The sequence below is a fragment of the Diadema antillarum genome, unplaced genomic scaffold, assembly GCF_040938485.1.
Source record: "Diadema antillarum isolate AM-2024a unplaced genomic scaffold, OU_Dant_1.0 scf00000103, whole genome shotgun sequence".
NCBI classification, from domain to species: domain Eukaryota; kingdom Metazoa; phylum Echinodermata; class Echinoidea; order Diadematoida; family Diadematidae; genus Diadema; species Diadema antillarum.
The window spans coordinates 2,887,940-2,912,229 of NW_027270992.1; the positions used below are offsets into that span (position 1 = coordinate 2,887,940).

General features: G+C 38.5%; 1 pseudogene; it reads left to right on the forward strand.

Moving 5' to 3' along the window:
- Positions 1 to 4,505: 4,505 nt before the first annotated feature.
- The window catches only part of LOC139719016 (uncharacterized), a 120,046-nt pseudogene continuing 100,261 nt past the window's right edge, over positions 4,506 to 24,290 (forward strand).

A 24,290-nucleotide genomic window follows, 5' to 3' on the forward strand; every position in this document is an offset into this window, starting at 1 on the left:
CCTTTGTAAGTGTGTGCTCATGATCATGACTACTACTACTACTAATAATAATAATAGTGGCTACTTGTATAGCGCACAGGTCCACTTTTCAGTGCTCATGGCGCTTCAAAAAATGAAAAGATATCATATATTTACATGCATATACATATTCAAACATTTCAACAAATAAGAAAATGGTAAACAAAAACAATCCCATATATACCAAATAAAGAATACAACATATACCTATTAAAAATACAATATTGATCCAATATTAATGACATACAGCAATTACAGTCCTCAGTATGAAAGGAACAGATAAGTTTTAAGTTTGGATTTGAATGACTCTGTCGATGACAGTTCCCTTAACTGAAGAGGTAACTGATTCCACAATTTTGGTCCCATAACGGAAAAAGCACGATCACCATACCCATGTTTTACTCTGGGTGTTTGGAGTAAGAATGCATCTGCATCTGCATCTGCATTACTAGTATGTGTGCGCCTGCGTGTGGCTCCGTGCCCATGCCTGTTTGCCTGCAAGCGATCGCGAGAAGACGATACTGCAAAATATATATATATATATATATATATATATATATATAGATGTGTGTATATATATATATATATATATATATATATACGTTTGCAACAATATGTGTACATGTATGCATATATGTATATATATGTATACATACATATATATATACAATATATATATATATATATATATATATATATATACTATATATACTCCACGTGTTGGCAAAATTTTTAAATTTGTTTATATGAAATTGTCATATAATATGCTTTGGCCGGAAATGAAATAAAAATGAAATGAAATGAAATGAAGATGAAAAGATAATTAATAAAATTGCAACAGAGTTCATGCTGTATTCACCGATGGTTTATTTTTTGACACAAATTTTGACCTTTCTAGCACTCAAGTATATCAACACTTGAGAAAGGGCGGCGAGACGCTCGAAAATTTGTGTCAAGAAATAAACCGTAGGGGAATATAGCATGAACTTTGTTGCAATTTTGTTACTCATCTTTATATATATATATATATATATATATATATATATATATATATTTGGGTGAGAATTTTGTATGTAAATACCTATAGTGTATTCATATATGACTGTGTATGCGTATACTCTGCTTTATATATATATGTATCGATATATATATGTATATATATATATATATTCATATATATATATATATATATATATATATATATATATATAACGTTCAGCGGTATGTTAACCTTCATTGTTAACCATAGATGAAGCATTCCCCCATCTTGCCTCAACACACACACACACACACACACACAACACATCAGACATTCAGTGCATGCGACCTTACACCCAACAGACTCAGAGATGTATACTCGTAATTATTAAACCTTCTTCTTGGCTCCACCAATTTAGTTGATTGGTATTTATTTTTTCTCATATCATTTCATAATGAATTCGAAATGTGCCTGAAATCTCAAATGCACATATTATCATTTCGACTTGTACATGTAGGCTACATACATGTATGTACTTGCATGTTAATTTTCTGTTCATGTTTTCTTCATAAAACGTCCATTAAACAACTACAGTGTAATAAAGAAAAGTATATAGAACATGTTTTCAAAGGACTTCTGTCTAAGTCACCCACTAGTAAGAATTGTGAGTATCTACATGTACACAAACATTAACTCAGGAACAACCATTGCGATTCACAGGTTACTTTATACGAAAGAGGTTTCGAATTATATCTCAAATTTATATCGATATTGTTAAAGAAAGGTTTGCTTCATTTTCAAAGTGAGGATACATAATTATATACAATATGCAGCACAGGTCTCTCATCCAAAGTAAGAAAAAGTTTCGTAATGAAGGATATGATTTAAGTGACATAGGCAATTCCAATACTTATCACAAGTAAATACAAGTACGGGCAACATCCCAACCTCGTCTCTCAAACCCGCACGTGCTACTTTATCTAATAATACATGTGAATTTCAGTGTCATAGCGAACAGATATCCACGATAAATGTACAGTAGTTTTGTTATATACATGTCATGTGTAGCCTCAGTGCTCGTGCGCAGATGAACAGTGTACAATGTAGAAACACACAAGACTAATGCTAAATAACTTGATTTCGTGAAAGCAATTTCGTTGGCTTTTCCATGTACACAAAGGTACTTCTTCTTAACTCATGTGCACCTTTACTATTGTGAATGTACTTGTGTATAATGCGATGAGTCTTTGCAGTAGTTTGTGCATTGATGTTTACCTTAGCAATTTCTTGTCATTCATTGCATGTATACGTAAACATAACAGTTTGCAGTTGTGAAACTTCTACATGTACAGTACTTCCGCCTGTCAATGGCTAAAGTCTTGTAACATGCCGACAGAAATGTTCTGTATTTTGATGGACTAAACGTTGGGTACTCATGCAAACACAGCTACCCTGGTCAGCCTGATACTGAGTTTCCCGGGCATGAACGTACAGAAATGTAAACAATCCACACATTCATCAATCGCATGCGAAATAAATTGTATCAAAGTTTCATTATGTTTCACTGAAAATTACGTTCATAACAGATTCGAAAGTGCAAAAGCAGCATTGTAAAATTCAACAGACAATTATGCCAAATTTTCGAGGAGTGATGGAAGAATGCTACATAAATGATAACACGTTCATGTACACAGTATACTACATTTTACTCATCGTAAGCTGTATAAAGTCAACAATCCACAATGAACATCTTATTGTACACTATAGTACAGGCTTACACTGCACGTCATACGTCGTAGTTTAGTTTACAACTCAACAAAACGCTTTTCCTGGTCAGTCAACAGGTTCGAAAGCAGAAGTATATCGTAGGCCTACATGTACATTGTAAAGTACACTTGAAATTCATATTGCACTACACGTGTACATGAATTTCCTAATCAGGTTCAAGACATACAGCTACATGTGTATCTGTCTATACATTATGTCTTTCTATCTATCCATCTATGGAGCCACCTCCCTACAACAACAAATATGTTTCATTACACTGTATAACAATATACGTCTACAAACACTGTTGGACGCACCCTTCGTTGCTGGTATCGTACATGTAATGCATACTGCGAATGAAGTTTGAATCACGTCATAAAAGTATATTACAGTTCATTAAAAGTACAGGAGAACAGTAATGAAAAACTCGTAAGATACACATCGTCTTTCAATGGCAATAATAAGAATAATAAAGATTAGAATCAAAATTACCATAAACGTGAAAAGAATACTAATAATTTGATGATAAAAATTGCATAAAATCACAATGTCATAACTACTGACATCAATTTCAACAATAACAATTATAATAAAGAAAAAAACTAGAAGATTCCTTGCAACTCGACGGAGTTTTCTCACATCAGCCTTTTGACTGCGTACAAAGTTACAATGCGGTAACACGTCATGACAAAGTGTATGCAAAAAAATCATACATTCCACAAGAAAAATTCACGAAAAGTATAAATGATTCACGTCAGTTAATGTGTGCAAAGTACAATTGTGTAGATGCGTTTAACTACGCGAATTGTCCCTTAGAATTGAAAATGAGGACACCCCCCTCCCCCGTCAATATTCTCAAGGAACAATGAAGGAAAAAACACTCCTATAGTGGGTGGAATCCCCACCACATCGTATTACCTCGGGAATTACATGACGTAAATTCCCGATCTGCCGATCGATGAGTTCTTGGGTGAGTACCTGCTGCCAGTACCTCTCCAGGCCAACTTTCAGTTCCTCCTCTGTTGTCGCCTTGACGTGTCTCCGCACAAACCACTTCATGTGGGCCCAAACATGCTCAATTGGATTGAGGTCAGGAGATTCGGGTGGGGTAGGGAACCATGAAATGTGGTTTGTGCGGAGAAATTCGACGGACTTTTTGCTCCGATGTTTCGGATCGTTGTCCTGGACGAGACGGAAATTCCCGTCAGGGAATGTTGCCTCGGTGAATGGCAGCAGGTACTCACTATATAACTTCTCGATGAGAAATTCCTTCCTCATTATCCCTGTGAAGATTGCCAGTCGCGTCGCCCCATGGTACGATATTCCTGCCCATATGTTCACCTTGCCCATGTGCTTTGGACGATCAAATTTCATTGGGGCCTCTGTACCCCTGCGCCAGTAAAATCCCGACCCGGGGCGATTCCTCTCAATGTACACAGTACATTCGTCTGTAAACACAACGTTGCTGAAAGTTTCCTGCGTCTCCACCATTCTCAGGCAGTATGACAATCTCGCAGCCTTGTTCTTCTGGCGGATCAATTGACCATAACATGGGCGGGTCCTCTTCCAGCCAAGTTTCTTTCTGGCCTCGTTAATTGTCTGCCTCTTGATGGTTCTCCGCACTGTCATTGAGCTCACTTCGACCAGGGATTCTCTTAGTTTTTGAAAAATCTCTTTGGCCGTCAATCCTTCGTGCCACCAGTGTATGACCTTCTCACGGTCGGCATTGTTCAGACGTGGCATGGCGGTGCCACGTATAAAAGTAGAGTATGTTTATAACATAGAAACGACAGAGTACACGTCACTCGCCCTGCGTTTTTCGATGAGCAAGGAAAAATAATCCACGAGGCACGCTGACTTCCAGATAATAAAAAAGAGTCACGCCGGCTTTTTCTTTACAAGTTGAGAAAATTATACACGAGTCGCGTTAGCTTTTACAAGCTGAGAAAATGAAACACGTGTCACGCTGGCTGAAACAAGCTGAGAAAATGATACACGAGTCACGTTGGCTTAAACAAGCTGAGAAAATAATACACGAGTCACGCTGGCTTAAACAAGCTGAGCCAATAATAAAAGAGTCACGATGGTTTTTACAAGCTGAGCAAATGATACACGTGTTACGCTGGCTTAAACAAGATACACGAGTCACTTTGGGCGACAAGCTGAGAAAATGATACACGAGTCACTTTGGGCGACAAGCTGAGAAAATGATACACGAGTCACTCTGGCTTAAGCAAGCTGAGTAAATAATAAACGAGTCACGATGGCTTTTACAAGCTGAGCAAAATCCCGGTAATTATACACTTGTCACGCTGGCTTAAACAAGCTGAGAAAATGACACATATTATAGTCACACTGGCTTTTACAAGCTGGCCAATTAGCGCTGTCCCTCGAATACAGTAAAAGGGCAATTGACTTTGAAAACGCTGTTTATAAGGTGTGCGAGATCACGAGAAAAATCCATTGTTAAAAGGTGGATAAAGCAGAGATGAAGAATCAATAGCGTCTTACGTGTAAGACGGCCAACAATTAGCTGGACAATGAGCGCTTTGAAGCTCCACTTTTTATACTCCGTCATACTAATACACTGAATGGGCCATTGATTTTGAATACGCTCTTAGGTGTCCGACATCACTATAAAAGTTCATTGGTGAGTGGTTGGTGAAACAAAGCAAAAAAAAAAAAGTCAAAAGCGTCTTAGTTTAAGTCGGTCCCAAAGCTGGTCAATTAGCGCTGTACTTAAGATGCTGCACCTTTATTTCTCCCTTTAATACACTGAAATGGTAAGTGATTCGGAATACGTTCTTCGGTGTCCGACATCAGTATAAGAGCCTAAGCGAGTAAAACAAAAATAAATCAATTATCGCGTCTTACGTGTACTCGCGAGAAGGTAGCACGCTTTACCGTCCTCACAATGGAGGTGAACGTACACGTGTATCTACAGCGTCCGGCAATTCAACTGCTTATTTATATAATCGGTACTTATGTCCGGACGCCAAAAGCAAAAGAAAAACAAACAAACGAACAAACAAAATAGAACAAAACAAACAAACAAACATAGAGGACTGAATCTTGGGAACATGTACCATTTAATAATTGAATGATTCGAACTACAAATTTTGTTCGCTAATGTACGTTCATACTGCCTAATGAACACTTTTGATATACTATTATAAAGAGAAACAAAATGTTCGTTAACGTTTATCAAAGTCATGAATGGATAAGTGTTAAAGTTACACGTGATGAGAATTTCCACTCGAAATACTAATTCTATTCAGGGGCGGATCCAGGAATTTCATACAGGGGATCACGCCTTTGCAAAATTAAAGGGGCGCGGTCGCATCGGTCCTTCGTGTTTATTTCTTTTGTTTAAACCAAAAATAAGAGGAGTGTCCGCCCGGTGCACCCACAGCACTGAGTTCTGTGTGCGCACTTACTCTAGATCCACCACTGCTATGAGTAATGGAACAATAACACTGGACTACTCAGCCCGTCTGTCTTTTTCTTCTCATTTGTCCTTTTTTTATATTTGTGTATGCCTGTTCTTTGTTCTTCATTTTTTCTCCTTGATGTTCCCAATCTTCTTGTGGGTTGCTTATCCACTTATCCAACTTACCTGCCGGCGATGTATGCACTGCAGTCATGATTAGGGTGACTACAGGCTATCCGCAAAAATAAAATTCTTTCATGATTGAATGATATCAATAGCCACTATAACCCACTCGGCTGGGCTCGCTACACCATACAGCGAGAGGGCCTTGACAAAAGGCTACCGTGCGTGGTGCTGGCTAGCCTTTTGGCAAGGCCTCGTGGCTGTGAAAGAGACTAGTTGCGAGAGAACCGGTGAATGCGAGACTTTTTGGCAAGGCCTTGTGGCTGTGAATAACAGCGAGACAACGGATGAACGTGAGACCAGGGAGGTGGAACCCACCTCCCTGGTGAGACCGAGCGCTACTCTCTCTTGCGTTCATCCGTTTTCTCGCAGTTCTCGGTGTGCCGAATTAGACTCGATCTTCAGCCACGAGACCTTGTCAACACGCTAGGTGCTGGCCAAAGAGGTTCTAGCTGGCACGCTACTGTGCGGGTCGCGATTTTTGTTTTCCCCAGTATGGGAAAAGAATTTATTAGTCTTGGTGACTTGGATAGAGAATAACTATCAAGTCTTTGACTTTATTACTCTCTCTAAGCCTGACGGAATACAGCGTTACAAACTTAGCAAAAACGTAAACAAGATGTTGTGCAAAACCCAAACTGGGGTTCGAACCACCGTCCATCTTTTATTCAGTGGTAACTCCATGATCAGAGCCCTAACACAGGGCTCCACACTAACTTTTTTTTTATTTGGTGGCCCGATGGGGCCACCAAAATCATCAATGTCAAATTTTTGGTGGACAGAGAGAAAATTTGGTAGCCCCCAAAAAACAATGAAAAACATTAAAATTCCTGCCCCCCCCCCCTTTTTTTTTTTTTTTTTTTGATGTGTAGAATATTGAGTTTTATCATAGTAAGAATTGGAAGCTGGACATATCTACTCATAAATAAATCTTAACAAACTCGCAACACTCACTCTCACCTCCCTGCTCTCAGGCACTCATTCAGTCCTTTTCATCCATCCTTCTGCTGAATGAATCTAGTATACGTAACTTTTTTTTTTCCTCGGGCAGGTCATCTTTTCAGGGAAGAATAACTGGAACCTGGTAAGGCAGGTTCCCGAGGGAGCAACTGATACCAGGTTCCCAAAATGAAGACAAGGGTGCCTGCTTTAGTGGCCTAAAGTCATGTTTCTTTGTGTTTTAATGCTCAGAAAAGTGGGTTTAATAAAAAAAATTAGAGTTAATTCTATTAGCATTTGTTCTCTTTCTGTTTGAAAATTGCGTGTTTCACAGTATTATGTGCCTTTTCCTGATTTAGTTTTTTGCTTGTTCTGATGTGAACTCGTACGAACATGCACATAGCGATCAAGGCTGAGATCAGTTAGATATGTGGGTTCGCTTTTAGTTCCCCAGTCACCTCTTTCAGGTACCTGGTTTTGTGTAGAACAAAAGATTCTGTGGGCTCATCAGCGCACGCTCTATTCATACCTCGCACCCGGTCGATATTTCCATCGTTCATTGGCACATGTTATAGTTGACCGTGGATAGGGGGATGCCATGTACCGCTTGACTACCTTCACAGCTGGATTACCAACCTGTCTGCCTCTTATCGACGGGCAAAAAGGTCTCGTTTCATGCAGGGAGGTGAGAGGAAATCGCCTCCCTGTTTCATGTAAGCACCCAGAGAATTGCGGAAGGAATGACGGCCCTCTGCATAACCGCTTCCTAGCTACATTGTTATTGTAATCACCGCTACATAGGATTGCATACTGTATAGTAAATCAAATCATTAATTTTCTTTTATTACCATTGTTTATGCAAGTCAAACGACTCTGTATTAAATTTACTTTGTATAATCATTTATTTCCAATATGTTACTGCTTATGTAAGTTAGGTATGCTGATTTGCAGAAAATAAATAGTATTATATCAAACAATCAAACAAAGATCACCTTACAAGCCTACATCCTTATCCTACAGACGTACGTATGTAGGTTATTAGCACTTTCATCATTATACAGATTGATTCAAACTTGAAGTTTTTAAAATGTCAGCAAAATACTTGCAAATGGGCCCATCAAGGAGCTTAGACACATGATCAACTATAACCTGCAAGGGTCGATGAATTCAATTAAAAATTAGCTTACGCAAGATTTAGATTTCAGTCGTTCTGGAAAATGTGCACTTTTATTCAAAATGTTTAATAGCTCAATGAATCAATAAACATTCATGCCTATTATTATGTTTACCGTGCATTGTATCTTATCTCTTTCTTGTTGGGAGCGGCTGCAGTGCAGTGGAGCGTGTAATAGTCTTGGCGCACACAGACTTTACTACACACAAGGGTTTCTGCCTAGTGCGCCTGTCGTGCCTGTAATACATTGGAAACTTGTACTAGGTGTTTCAGAAAACATCTTCCACTCGTGATTCTTAATAATTCATAAACTATATATCAGATAACACTAGGCGTTTTCACATCAGCCCGATGTTTCGAGATAGCGCGCTATTTTCTGACTTGGGAAATTTTCCCGCTAGCGGTATAGCGCACCAGTTGATACTGTTTAGCGTTCTAAAATCATTGAGAATGATTTTCAAGCTTTAAAAGTATGACGAATAATTGTGTAGGACCTGTATTTCCAGTCGAAAAAACACACATACACACACACACACATACACATACACACACACACACACACACATACACACACACACACACACAAGCACATTCACAAATTTTAAAATGAAAGAGCAAGCTTTATGGCACACTACAAAACGATGTAATCCTGTACAGTGGAACGCGGAACGGCAAACCCAAAAGTGTCAAAATTGGTAAAACAAGAATAAGACTTGAAGCAGATGCTGTTTGCCATCTGCTCAACACCCAAGACCAACAGACAGATGACATGGCAAACTGCCAAAAAAGCAATCAACCAACGAAACAGGACCATCAGACACCGACACAAGACAGACAATAGGGTTTGACTTGGATTTGAACTAACAACCTGACATCACCTGACGAACAACTGACAGACCTTGACATTGACATTAGGAGGTACATAAGCGACAAGGACTTGGATTTGAACTGACAAAGACCATTGACTTTCTGAAATGGAAACGACCTTGACCATGACAGCGAACTAAATAGTGACCCCAGCCATGACATCAAGCCTTACAACCAACTAAACTTGCCATCTGAAATTACCCTTAATGGTAGCAGTGACATCGAACATGCATTTGCCACGATAACTACAAATTCATCCAAACCGTGTGACATAAACTACTTCCACAGTACTTAAGGAATTTATTTCAAATTTGTTATGTGTAGTGATCTATAAGTGTAGATATGAAAGACGCATTTTGTGTTTGTAGCCGACAAGGCCTTGCTATGGTAACGGCGTATTTTCTTGAAAACCCTGTAGAGTGAACGACTTCCGCAACTGTGAGATAATTGAACTCAGATATGGTGTACATAATGACATTGAGGTGTAGTTGTGGATAACATATTTCTTATCTTTGTCATAGAACGCCTGCCCGTGGTAAGCGTAATTTTTTCCCCAAATTTCGTTGAGTGAACATCTTTCACAGTATTTAAGCACTTTATTTCAATTATGGTATATTGAATGATCTACAGGCATAATAATGTAATATAAACTTTGTGTTTGTACCTAAAGGACAATGCGTTAATAGTAAGGGCATATTTTCATGAAAACCCTGCAGAGTGAACTACTTTTACATTTTTGAAGCCATTGAACTCAAATTTGGTGTACATTGAAACATTGAGTAGAAGATATGCGAGACATGTTTCTTGTTTGTTTTTTTGTCAGAGAAAGGGTTGCCACGGTAACTACAATTTCCCCCAAACTTTGTGGAGTGAACTACTTACATAGTAATTAAGCAATTTATTTCAAATTTGGTACCTATAATGATCTACAGGCGTAGTCATGCAATATATACTTTGTGTAAGTAGCCGAAGAGGCATTGCAGTTCAAATGGCATATTTTTTTTAAGCCTTGTGGATTGCACTGCTTCCACAATTTTGAAGCTATTGAAGTCAAATTCGGTGCACATAGTGACTGTATACTCATCTCTTGCATCATGCTCAGGTTTGTTTTCAAGTGATTTGCCTTAGTCCGAATGCGATTAGATATGAAATACAGGGTGGTCCACAACTTTAAATTTTAGCATGTTGCAAGCTCAGAATCTGAGAATATTGCAGAAATTGAATAAGCGCGGAGCACACACGATGAGTACGTAGTACGCAATATTTTGCTGCTTATCTCTCTTTGTGCTGCTTACATTCAATGTTCTCTCTCATGTTTTGCACACAAATATCTAAGTACCAGGTAGTTTGATGTTTCTTATGTTATGCACATGTTTTGCACATATTTGAATACTTTTACTTTGAGCTTGTTGCAAATTCTTGAGGATGTTGCATAGCATGTTGCTGGCTTTTTAGGATGTTGCACAAGAATTTTAGCATGTTGCAGCGACATGCTAAAACCCCTCGTGGACCACCCTGGAAATACATGTAGAAATCGGGTCTGCTGAGCATTTACGAAGTTAGCGTTGAGCCCATCTTATCTAAGCAAAGTTAAGAATTATGCACAGTTGCAAAATCCAGGTACATATGTTACTTATATGCTTCCTTGTATTCATGTGCATGTAGTGCGCATTAATGATGTGACTGCCGATATATACTAGTTGTATATATACATCCCTGTGTATGAAGCTAAGGAGACCTTAAAATACTATTGATTGTTCATAACTCAAAATGTCTGATTAATTTTGTCCAAATTTTTCAGTATACAGCTGCATAGGGAATGGTTCTATTGGTATCATTTTGGGGGGCACAAGCATTTTTCATCTTTATGTTTATATGTTTTTTGTTGTTTTTCTTTTTTCAAATTAGCATCAGATTGATTGTATTTTGTGTTGGAGAAGACAGGCATTGATATTATGGTACAAGTTATCGTGTTTGTGGCTCACAGTTAATGCATTAATAAGTGTCTGTAATGGAAAAGCCTCAACATTCCTTAATCCTTAAACAAAAAGAGTTACCATTTACTATTTTTATGAAATATTTGTGTGTTCTTGAGAATATGTGGGATAATGACTGTTCAGTTTCAATTTGTATGAAAAATTGACATGGTGTTCCTGTCTTGCAGCAGCGAGGAGAGCATTGATCTGTCAAATGATATTGTCATGAAGAAGATTATTTTACAGATTTCAATAATGTGTGAACTTTTGTAACACTTTTCATCGCTTAAGTCTCTGCCCTAACAATAAATTTGAGACATTGCAGCCAACCAATTTGGAGTAATGTTGTAATTTTGATTGAGATTGTAACACCTGCTATGTACATTTTGTTTTGTGTGTTGTCTCTATGCGTGTGTGTATGTGTTTCAGCATGGATTTTTCGCATGTGTGTATGTGTTTCAGCATGGATTTTTTCGCATGTGTGTGTGTGTATGTGTGTGTGTGTGTGTGTGTGTGTGTGTGTGTGTGTGTGTGTGTGTATGTGGTGGACCTAAAACATGTGATCGGGGATCCACATAAACAGCAGTCCATCAATTATTGGTACATACATGTATTTACTCAACATATTGTAGATCTGCAATGGTATTGTTCAAACTACCTGGTACAAGCATTTACTTTTGTCTTGATACTGGGCTGCACTAGAAGAACTATCTTTTGAAATGTTTACTATACATTACTCAGTACTATTGTAGTTGAGACACACTGTCCTATTCACCAGACCGCTGACAGTTGTACCTTTCATAGGTCTTTTACATGTCCCTTGACCAGAGACTGAGCCCCAAACCACCACCAAACATAAATGAGTAAATGAGAATGAATGAATGAATGAATGAATCAATCAATCAATCAATCAATGAATCAATGAATCAATCACCAATCAATCAATCATCTATCAATCAATCAATCAATCAATAAAAACAGTTTAAACCACACTTGGTTATACTGCTAAAAAAAAAAATAGATAAAACTGTGGAATGCTTATACAGCTCTTACTTTCAGTAGTGTACGTATTATTCTTGTTATGTGTGTGATACATTGCCATGAAGATTGATGGATAGACTCTAGTACCGGGTACCTTGAAACTAAACTGCACTGTATTTCTGTCAACACCTACATGTATTAGATAATTGTTGTTATTAATGAAAAAAGAAGGTAACGGTATGGAAGTTACTAATTTATGAGAATATGGCATGTGTAGTAATGTATCTAGAGTTCTTGCCTGTAGTAGAAAAGAGAAAGTGTACAATGGCCTCCCATTGTAAAGGGGTGCTGTTCGTTATTCCGAAGGTTCGTTATTCTGAAGATTGGTTAATCCGAAAATGAAATTCGGAACAATGAACCTTTGGAATAACGAATTTTAGGAATAAAGAGCCTTTGGAATAACAAGCTGTAACCTTGTAAAGGAGTCCTTCGGATCATGGACCTGTAGGTCCATGTTGGGATCAACAGTTTTCTGTTCTTACATCAACTGCTCTAAGCCGAGTGAGGGCGCATAGCTAGCCAGTGATTGCGACAAGGACAAAAAAAAAGAGAAAAAAAAAGAAAAAAACGGTTCACTGGGTACCACTGTTGTGTGTACAGTAGTAGTCTTATAATGCGCAGACCTTTTTTTCGAACAATAAGATCTTGATCTTGTCGCTTCTAAGTGGACTGTAAAATTTCATGAACACCATAATTTGGAATCACATACTGCCTACGGGTGTTCCAGAGGGTCCAACCGACCACCCCATGCAGTCAAACCATTTCTGCGGGTACCGGGTTGGATCGAACGAAGGCATTTTTTCTGTGTCCCGCCTGCTTTTTTTTTTTTTTTTTTTTCCCCTAGACGGCACAGATTGGGGCATGGCGCATATTAGACCTATGGGAAATACGTTGGGTTATGGTTAGCGTTTAGGGTTAAGGGTTAGGGCCTAAGAGTCTGAGTGTTAGGGTTAGGGTTATGGCCAGGGTTAGGATAAGGGTTAGGGTTAGGGTTTGATGGTTAGGGTTAGGTTTAGAGTTAGGGTCCCCAATCTGTACCGTCTAAAACAAAAGGCGGGTCGACTTTAGGACTGACCGCAAATGCACCGTTAGCAAACCATACGGGACTCTGGATCAGATCTGCCCTTTGCTATGATACATCAATGCCATCCACAGATAAATTCAAAGCCGCTTAAAATAAGTTGTAAGTCAAATCTCCACCTGACCACAGCGTAATGGAACTTTCGTTCTGTTGCTGTGTATTGTAGTTATCCGTGCTGCTGCTGATGATGACGATTTGTGCGGAGGTAGTCCCATACATTGAAATTAGCGTTGCTAATTCGTCAAATGAAACTCCGTGGCCGGCGATGGCCGTGGCCCGTGGTGCCATGCCCGTGATCATTTACCTACTAAACCTTTACCGAAGATACTGGAAGATTGCTGTATAGCAGCAGTCGAGCTTCCAGGTCTATCCTCATCTACACTGTATCGTCAGTTCAAAAAAAAAAAAAAAAAAAGGCAAGGCAGACAGGCTGGTACGCCTAATTACTGCTCATCCCACATCCAGACATCAGAATTGACTATTGCCAGTATTGGGAATAGGGGGAGAGGATGTGGGAATAGGGGGACAGGGGACATCATGTGTGATATTTGCATACATGTGTAATCTATGTGGCGATGGCATGACCGAACATCTAATTTACAATTACTTTAGCGCTGCTCATTAGCCGTACAGTGTGCAAAGATGTACTAGAATCTAGTACTAGTAGTAGTAGGTTAGATTTCATGCCAACTGCAACTCTCACTCACATTGAGAGTGAGACTCGCTCAACTCTGCTCATTTTGGTCCTTTCTCACAGCTCACTCACCTCATCATCCTCAGACTGACTGCTCAGTTTACACGTCTAAAGCTTCATTTCATTTGCATGCATTTCTATTGATCTCACTCATTTTGACACCCAAATTATAGCATGGGAGTCTAACACTGAACTACAACTAGATCTACTACTAGTTTCCAATGTTGGCGGCCCTGAGATTATGGATTGGATTTTACGGCTCATCGGGATCACCTATACTAAGAAAGAATGATCAGAATTACGCTGCCGCTGTATACTAGTATACAGCTAGGGTGCCAGTTTTCGTAACTGCAACCGGCAGCCCATTCTATCATGCACAGCGTAGATGCGTATGGGGCTGCTTGTCGTAGTTAGTTTTCGACACTTTAGCACATTTCCTTGTTTACCATCAAAACTGCACCGTTTTACCTGAGAATTTCGATATGAAATTGAGCTATTTAAAAGGCCAATAATGATATGCCTTAAACAAATTCCCATTTGAATGCGCTCCTGTTCAATTTTAAGCGATTTTTCGCACAATCATGCAGCACGCATCACACATAAAACACATGGTGCATACAGTACGCATACACTACATTGTAAACGCAAACCAGCAATCACACCAGCGCAAGAACTTGTTGTTTCATTGTCGAAATCTGGTGCCACATTCTCAAAGCCAACGCCTTCTACAAGTTTGCTCATTAATTACGAATTTCAGTCATGCAATTGCTTAAGGCGATTACAGAAATCAAACATCAGGATATGGCAAACAAATTGATACTAAAGTAAAATAATGGTCATGAGTGAATTTCATTTTACGGCGTTGTCATACAAAATGCATCATATTGTTTTGAACCCCTAAAAATGGCTGATATCAGCATTTCTGCTGACACTGTGTTGCTTTTCCCCTAAATATTCCACCATCAGATTAGGATGACAAGTGACAAACAGGGTTTATAAAAACTAGAAATGTGATTGATAACTTTGTTGATTGTTGAAGTCAGACGTTTGTATTGAGTATAAAATTTAATAAGAATTATCTGCTGGGCGTCGAAACCTGGGTCCTACCTGTAGATGTGGCAAGCTGGTGCCCTGACTAACGGTATAGATAATTTTCAGGAAATCATCGAGTGCTGTCCCTGTTGCAATGGACGTATAGTGACTGAGAACTGGGTGGGCTTTTTTAATTTTTCATATTTTAATTTTTAAGTACCCGGTATATTTGCAGTAAATCATAGAGATGTAGAGTCTTCCACACTTGTGACAATTAGGTTTAAGAGAGTGTAGTCTGAATTATTCTGGTAGAGGTTTCAATTACAAGGCGTGTGAGCTGAGTTATCAATTATTACTTTTGTTTGTTTGATTGTTTTTTTGCTGTCAATGACACTGAGATAAAAAAAAAAATATGTTATGATTGATAATTCTCAGATCACACTCCTTGTAGGTAAATGTGTGTATAGTACGTGTACATGTTTAGTACATGTACATTGTACAATGTCTGTCTGTAGTTGCCTCTGCTTGAATTGGGGTTTACTCCAACATAATGTTAGGGACATGTTATTATGAATAATGGTTTAGAATATCATCTAATTATGATTAATTTTGAGTAATGGTTGGAAAAATTGTTATGCATTTTCTAATCCTTTCTCTATTTGTGTCGCATTGTACACTTGCATGTAGGTATCCCCAGTACTAACCCCGGCGCGGGGCGTCGTAACCAGTAGCGTTGGGGTCGCTGCTGCGGTTACCACAGTACAGTACCGGTACCTGACCGTGCATATTTATGATGATTCTCCTCTTTATGGCCTCCAGGATAACCTGCAGGACATAAACGAGAAGATCTACTTATCATATTGCACACTGCTATATTTTGTTTCCCTGGATGAACACCATTCAATCTCTGACAGATTTTATCAAGTACCGTAGAGCACTGTTGTTGCAAGCGCTTAATGACTTTCTAACAAGAACAGAAACATTGATTAAGAGACTTTGTCAGTTCATTGAAAAACCTAGAACAGCATGGCCGGCACAGCATTTTCAAAAAAGTGTGGGGGCCCACTTCCGGGTTTCATGAGCTAGCAAGCAGGAAAAAAAAAAAAACAACCAACAACAAGATGACAAAAAAAACACACAATATCTTTTCTTACCATCCACTTCCGGTTTTTTCGGCTGACAAGCGAAAAAAAAAAAAAAGGTCCTCGGCTCACCTCTACCAGTCCACTTCCAGGTGTTTTCGCCTGACAAGCAAGAAAAAGCTATTCAGAGAAAGAACATAACCTTACCACCACCATACTTCAAGGTGTATCTATATTTTTCTTAGTGCCACTTACCGGTACCTATTTCCGGGTTGAAAAAAGTGTGGGGCCCAAAGTGCTGACACCTTCTGTATGGTGCACAAAAACTGAGCCCCCACGGCCCCCATGGCTGCACCGGCCATGAACAGTATGTGATCACGATAATCTACCTCACAAAGGTGCTAAATATGTGGTATGATACAACAAGAAGAATGAAATTGATAAAACATATATGTTCTATCAACTTAATTCTTCATTCATCTTTACAAGAACATTTATTTTACTTTTTTTTTCAAATTTTTAGTAAAAACGATGGTACATTTATGTCCTTTGAAAAGCAAAAGGGTGTTGTAGTAAATGTGAAGTTCGACCATTACAGATATTCAATGCATGGAACTATGATATCCTTGATAAACGTTATGAAAGCGAGTACATTACTGTATATGAAGTAGTAGCTGCACTTCCAGCCAATACTCAACAGGGGGCATGTCTTAATTGCCGCTGAAGGTATGTTTGTACATCACCAATGAAGCACTATAAGAGGTTTAGTGAGTATTCATCTTGTATTGTTGATATCTGGGTTCTGACCCATTTCAGAAGAGGTTTCAAAGATGTAAGAATTCTGTTTTTTAACAGGTAAATACACAAGGTCTGTCACCAAAAGGAATTGAACGGTCAAGAAGGGATAAGGAAAATGAAGATTCTGACACAGCAGTTAGACAGATGATAATACATTACATGTGCAAATGTGTACAAAAAGTTTCCACCAAATCTGCCTGTATGTTCGCATGAACGAACTTGTTCTTATCAGTTATGTAGGCCAATTAATACTCCACAAGTCGAGTGTTGTTACTGGTAACGGGGTCAAATATCATTCACTTATTCATAAGGTCCATGAAAAAATGACACACATTCATTGTGTACATGTATACATGTATTTTAAATGTGTCTGATACTGCTTGTCCACATGTACTGATACTGTAAAAGTGGATATATATTTTTTAGCGACATATTGTTCGCATTTGGCCGGATAAGAAGAGCTTCACGTGTTTTTAAATCTGTGGAATCAGGACATCAGGCACAGAAACATATGGCAAGCAAAAATATTTGCATGCTTTTATTTTCGCGCTAGTTTCTGGTTGCGCGGAAAGCGTGTACATTTCGAACCACAAAATTTTCACTTTAACAGTACATGTGTATTCAGTTAATACAGATGTTTGGACGATTAGATTGCCTATGGACATTTCAGATAAGATTGTGTACAGTATAATGGTAAAGTTGGGATGAAAGATCTCTTCACATAAATATTTTGCCAGGTGCTACACGTATAAGGGTCACTTGTACTGAAATTTTTCTCCTTTGATTTCTAGTAATTATCGATGTTTTGAAGTGTATTCAAAGTTATATCCGTTTTGTTTCCAATAAGCATGCTTCATATTACAGACAACACCTTCAAAAATTCTTTGCTGTTTGGACTGTTGATGAAGTTCATATTTTTTGAACATGTTTTATTTTTTTTACAGTAAATACACTTCATATGTAGTCATGCACATCTTCAAATTTCTTTTGCAGCTGTTGGTTTATGTGACCCTCTATTTGATGTATATGTGTAACCTTGGGGGTGTGAATACACTGTACTAGTAGATACACATACCTGCCTTCAGAGTACTCAAGGGCATTTTTACCCCCTCAAACCTTTATGCAGTTTGGACTGTTATTGAAGTTATCTCTGTCTCAATTAAGTAAAACCTTGCCAAAAGTGCAGATGGCATGTACAATGTTGTAATTTACATGGTATTGCCTCAAAAGCATTTGTGATATTCTAGCTTTATTTTTCACTTACAAATATTCAAGCAATATTCAGAATCCTGTTTGTGTAACATGATATAGTGTAGTTTATTGCCAGTGTGAAAACTTGATGGCAAATTATTTGCATAGATCTGCTTGACACAGTGTAGCTCTGCAATTGTTCAAACTAGCTGGTACATGCCTTTGCCTTTTACATGAGCTGCACCAGACGAATATATACACGGTGTATATATATATATATACAGTCTGTATATATATATATATATATATATATATATATATTTTTTTTTATGTTCACTGTACATCACTGTCGTAGTCGAGACAGACTGTTCCTACTCGCATTCCTACTCACAAGATCGCCGACAGTTGTACCTTAATTGCATAAGGGTCTTACATGTGACTTAGCTGGAGACTGAGACCAAGGCCACCACCAAAAAATTAATCAACAAAAATAAATGAATGAATAAATACATAGATGAGTAAATCAATTAATGAATAAAATAGTATAAACCACATTTGACTATGCTGCTAAAGAGTAAGAAAAACTGCTTATACAGCTCTTACTTTTGGTAACATACTATACATATTTTTGTTATGTGTACTGGTATGATACATTGCCATGAAGATTGATGGATACCTTGAAACTTTACTACAATGTAGTTCTTTCAACACCTACATGTAATAAATATATGGATACACGTGTATGTATACACATTTATAAAGGAAAACAACTCGTCGATTGTGCTCCTTTCTCTGTTATTAATAATAATAATGAAAAAGAATGTACTGGTATTTTACTAAATAATGATAAAGGTATGTGTAATGATGTATCAAAGGTTCTTTGCCTAGTTTCATATGTAGGCCTACTAATGTAGTGAGAATAGATACAATGGCCTCCCATAGTACCAGTCCTTGGGATCAGCAGTTTTCTTTTGCTACGTCAAAATGTTGTTTTCACCGAGAAAAAACAAACAAAACAAAAAACAATAACAGAGTGGATAATGTAAGCGGAATTTCGATATACGGGTAATGTAACTGTGTTCACGGAAGTGAACGGTATAACTAGTAGTTATAGTATACTGGTAATTGAGTGTATGCCTAGGATGCTTTGAATTGAGAGAGGGTGGACTGAATGATTGGTGGCATTATTTTCAGTGGGAATTCAATTGGATTTTCACCGTGGAGAAAGAAACTGAGAATCAGACAGCACTTCCAGTCGAAGAAATCATCAGGATTGACAAAAACAAACCAAATAAACATACAATGTATTATGAATTACAAGATCAAGGGAAGACAAACAATCGAAGAAAGAGAGAGAGAGAGAAAGAGAGAGAGAGAGGCCAAGAAAGAGGCAGTAGGCTACTTGTACATAATGCCCAACCACAGACACAAGTACAGTATATCACAGCTAGTAGACGCTTATAACTGACCATGTCAGTTACGCTGGGGTCGCTCATAACACACAAACAAGGGCATCCAGAAAACGTCAATTTCTATATGTGGGACAGTACGATATTTTCGCGATTTCGTGCAGAGTAAAGGCATGATATCCCGATATCCCTATGATTTCAGCTGGCTGTTGACCCATCTAATCATCACGCACGTCACACCTTGTAGGTATCATCTTACATAATCTTCCGTTTACATGTTACTATATACGTTCGTTGGTGCCCTACGATGAAAAAGAAGACTTGTGGGAGAATTTTAGACGAGTACGAGAACCCATAATTTCCGGTGCCGTACATCGGTAATGAATACAATGTAATTGCCATGCTCGAAGTTGATGGTCTTTCATGTCGTTCGTGGAAAATTTGAACAGTATTGCATTCAGGTTCTAACCGTAACCTGTCAAATCAAAAAAAAAAAAAAAAATCATGTGAAAACGTAATTCACTGATCATCTTCTGCGGGGTCAACTCGTGGTCACGCGTGCGAGAACTTGGATATTCTAGACGGGGTTTTCGGCTTGCCAACTGACTGGCAATGCGCAAATAACAACCCTTGTACGCACATATTGTCGGGAATCGTCTCATTTCATAATTATGCCGACCGAGGGGAATGGCGCATGGACTCGCACGCGGTACACGCCTGATAACACACACGTACTGTACATGTACCATGTAAGCACTGCGCGGGAACCAGGGAGGTTGGGATGGGATCATGCGGGAACCAAGCACTGGCGGCACGGGGCCGTGCGAAATCGCACCCCAAAGCCGCACGGGTCCGTGCGCCACACTCGCACGGGCCCGTGCGAGGGAGTATGGATCCGCACGCGGGCGTACAGATTCGCACGCAGGCGTGCGGATCTGCACGGGGGCGTGCAGATCCGCACGGAGGTGCACGACTACGCACGGGCGCGTACAGGGGCGCACGGAGCCATACGCTCCCGTGCGAGATCGCACGAACCTGCACGCAGCCGCACGAAGCAGCCCCGTGCGCACTGCGTGCGGGAGTAACATAACATAATGGTCTGACTGTATGTGTTACCCCAAGGTTCCACAATTATAATATAGTTGCATAATCCAAACAAAGTGAAATGAGAAAAATATCATTTTTCTCATTTCACTTTGTTTGGATTATGCAACCTTATTCTCAGTTACCGAAGAAATTGAAATGTTTATATTCTTTTCGAAAAAAAAATGAACTAAAGTTTGAGTTCAATTGAATTTAAAGGAAAACTTCAGTGGAACAAGAAGCTCATTTCGTTCATATTGTTTCTCACATGAACTTCCATTTGTTTTACCTTGACAGGAAATATTCTGGACATGACCTGTGTTAATTTCAACCCAACCTACGATCCCAATCAACCAGCGTCGTTTGCAGCCATAGTGAGCGGTGCTGATTCGACAAGTACATTGACCTTTCAGAGGTCAATAGACTTGACCACGGGGTCAGATGTGACAAACTGGTGTTCTTACGATGATGATGTCTCCTCGTGTCAGTTACCATCGGGTACAAATATCAAAAGCTATCTCACGTCTTCGGGAAAGGTCACCTTACCTGTTGATACTAATGGAAACAACTTTGGGGTTTACTCATGTCGGGCTGAACGGTACAATTGGACAACGACCGCTACTACTCTGCTCATACGTTCTGACGGTAAAATACTCTATCCCTTTGTACTTACAATAGTCACTTTGACCTTTTCGTCGGTGGGAACGGAAAAGGCAAAATGCCCGGGAGCAACTAAACATCTTTGACTTAAAAATTTATATTGGGTACTTTGTCCTTCAAGCTGCAGTCTACATTAAGCCCTTAAGTTCATCGTATATAGATGCCGCCGTTGCGATAAATACAGAGCAATATCCTTTTGTAGTGCGTGTGGCTATATAGGCCCAAAGCAGGCCAATGTGGACAACAGAAAGGACGTTTGCAAAAGCGCCTCGTATACCTAGTTGTACAATGCGTGCGTATTGAAACTTGTAATCAAGCAATCTTGCAAGTTAGCCTACGATATTCCCATCTCTTTAAGTGCATTGTGTTCACAGATTTATAGCTTGAATGTCATAGCGTTTATCAATGTTTTACTTACATTATTATTTCAATGAGTGTCTTACTTGCATTGCGTGTGACGTATATCGTGGTCGTGATATTTTCACTCTCTTTCATTCACAACCAAGGTACTATAATAGTAGATGAATGACGAGTATAATGAATGATGTATAACCAGTGTGGTTGAAAGACACAAAACGAAACACAATAAGTATGATGTTCATAAGTAAGCCTCTCCTCTTGAGACTGCCACATTCTTACATATTTAGTGATTGAGCAGATCATAATCAAATGATTGGTTGAAAGGGTGCACATGACCAGGTATTTTCCCCCTACAATATAACACGTAATTTTGCTTATGACTGGTCGTTAGAAAAGTGTAATGATCGGCCTTTGGCACTTTCACCTCGCGATTGTGATCAGACGAAATTCTATTCTTTTATTTTATTGGGACGAGGCTGATTTATCAAACGAAATTATTTACTTCATTATTTTATAAAATAATTAATGTGCAAGATTTTGTTCGCTACTTTGAATAATAATAACCCACTCTCGGTACCTTCGAAACAGTCCAAACTTCCTTTTCCAAAGGTACCTATGTGGTTAATTCCTAAGAGTATAATGTGTCCTTACTAATGCGTATTATTTGTATACTGCCATAAGATTTTATTTTGTAAAGATATTGTTTTGATAAAAAAAAAAATCAGGGGGTTGGATAGAGCAAGAAAACAGAAAAAACACAAAGGCAACAAATAATTTCACAGTACACTCTTACAGGTCTCAAGTCTAAAGAAGGTAAGGTCATGACTGTCTTTAATACTGAACGTGAATAGCTAGGAAGATATCCACATTGATGTGCCTGTATATTAAGCATCTCTCTAGGGGGAGGAATGACAAGACAAACATTGTATTCTCTCCGTCTCAGTCACTTCCTTTTTGATAATATCATCAGCATGGAGGAATCATGTACCCTCCCCTCTACTTGTGAAATTGATCAGTATATTTCATATTTTTCTCTTTATCGTCATGACTTGTATATCAAAACTGAAATGAGCATGCAGTCACAGGAAGAAGAAAAAGAAAAGAAAACTTGGTAGCTTCTCTTCAACCGCGGCTTGCGAAAAATAATGCACAACCGTTAAAAGATGAATAGTTCGTTTAAATCGTCCCCGTACCAAAACGCACTCAATTCTACAGTTTCAGGCATATAGAAATCTTGGAACAGTAACATTCTTCTACTAGCAGGACTGTGACTTGAACGTTCAACACGCAGCAACTATTCAATAAATGAATTTCATGTCATCACATTTTCCTCGTCGACCATGTCGAGTATCTTGTTGTAACATTTTGAGTTTAATGTACAATGTCATTGATCTAATAGAGAAAAAAACAACAACAAATGAATGTGTGAGACTACGTTACATTCAATAATGCAAAATAAAGTGATGACAGACGTGGTCACTGTGAGGGATAGCCCGGTAGACTAATTCAACTTTTAATGGTAGGTTTGTAGACTGAATACCTGCCAGACGATGTTGTATTAAAGTAGCTGGTTGCAATTAATTCAGCTACTTGATAGAAACAACATCTGTGCTCGTCACAGCCACAATTATACGTATAATGTAGCATCTTTATGGAATAATCTCTCGGATTTTCCGCTGTGTTAAAGGAATAGTATCGTTTTGGTTGAGATAGCTTAATTCAGGTTTATGTTTTGTTGAATATTGAGAAACATCTCATGAAATATAAAAGAGCATACATTTTCAAGAGGAATTCAAAGTTTATTTTATGACGATCGGTTATGAAATGGTGGAGATATCCAAAACCAAGTAATGAAAAAGGCGTGAACCACATTTTCTGATTCCTTTGTTTTCCTTTGTTCTTGAATATCTTAGCCATTTCGAAACCGAGAAACTTTTAATTTTTCGCAGGCTTGTATATGCTCTTTAATATTTCACAAGTGATTTTGTATTAATCCTGCAAAACATACTGAATCCCCATCTCGATCAAAACTATTCCATCCATTTGAAAAGTTTGGCAACATTGTGAGCTGTCATATTTGCAGTGACTAAGTGTGGCAGCAGCTACAATGAATCAACACATTAGTTTTCAGTATTTGTGGTGCGTATGTATGCGTGTGTGTTTGTGTGTTGCAAAAAATGGAATTCTTCCAAGATAAATTAATGTATAGGGTCTTATATAGTGCATAAACATTTCTATGACGGAAGGTCGTAATTTTCCTCCTGAATACAACTGTATGATACATTACTAACATGACTAAGTTCATCCAGATTACGGCTTTAAAAAGAAACGAGCTATCCCGATTTTGTCATTGTTATTTTAATGAATTTTAATCTTTACGGACATTAGGGCGTAAGAAATGTGAATGAAAGAAACAATCTTTTCCATGTGAGAACTGATATTAATTATTTGTGACAGTAACGTTTGGTAATATTTTTTCTCATTCATTGAGTGATAGGAGTGTAATTTCTCGGTAATGAAACATTT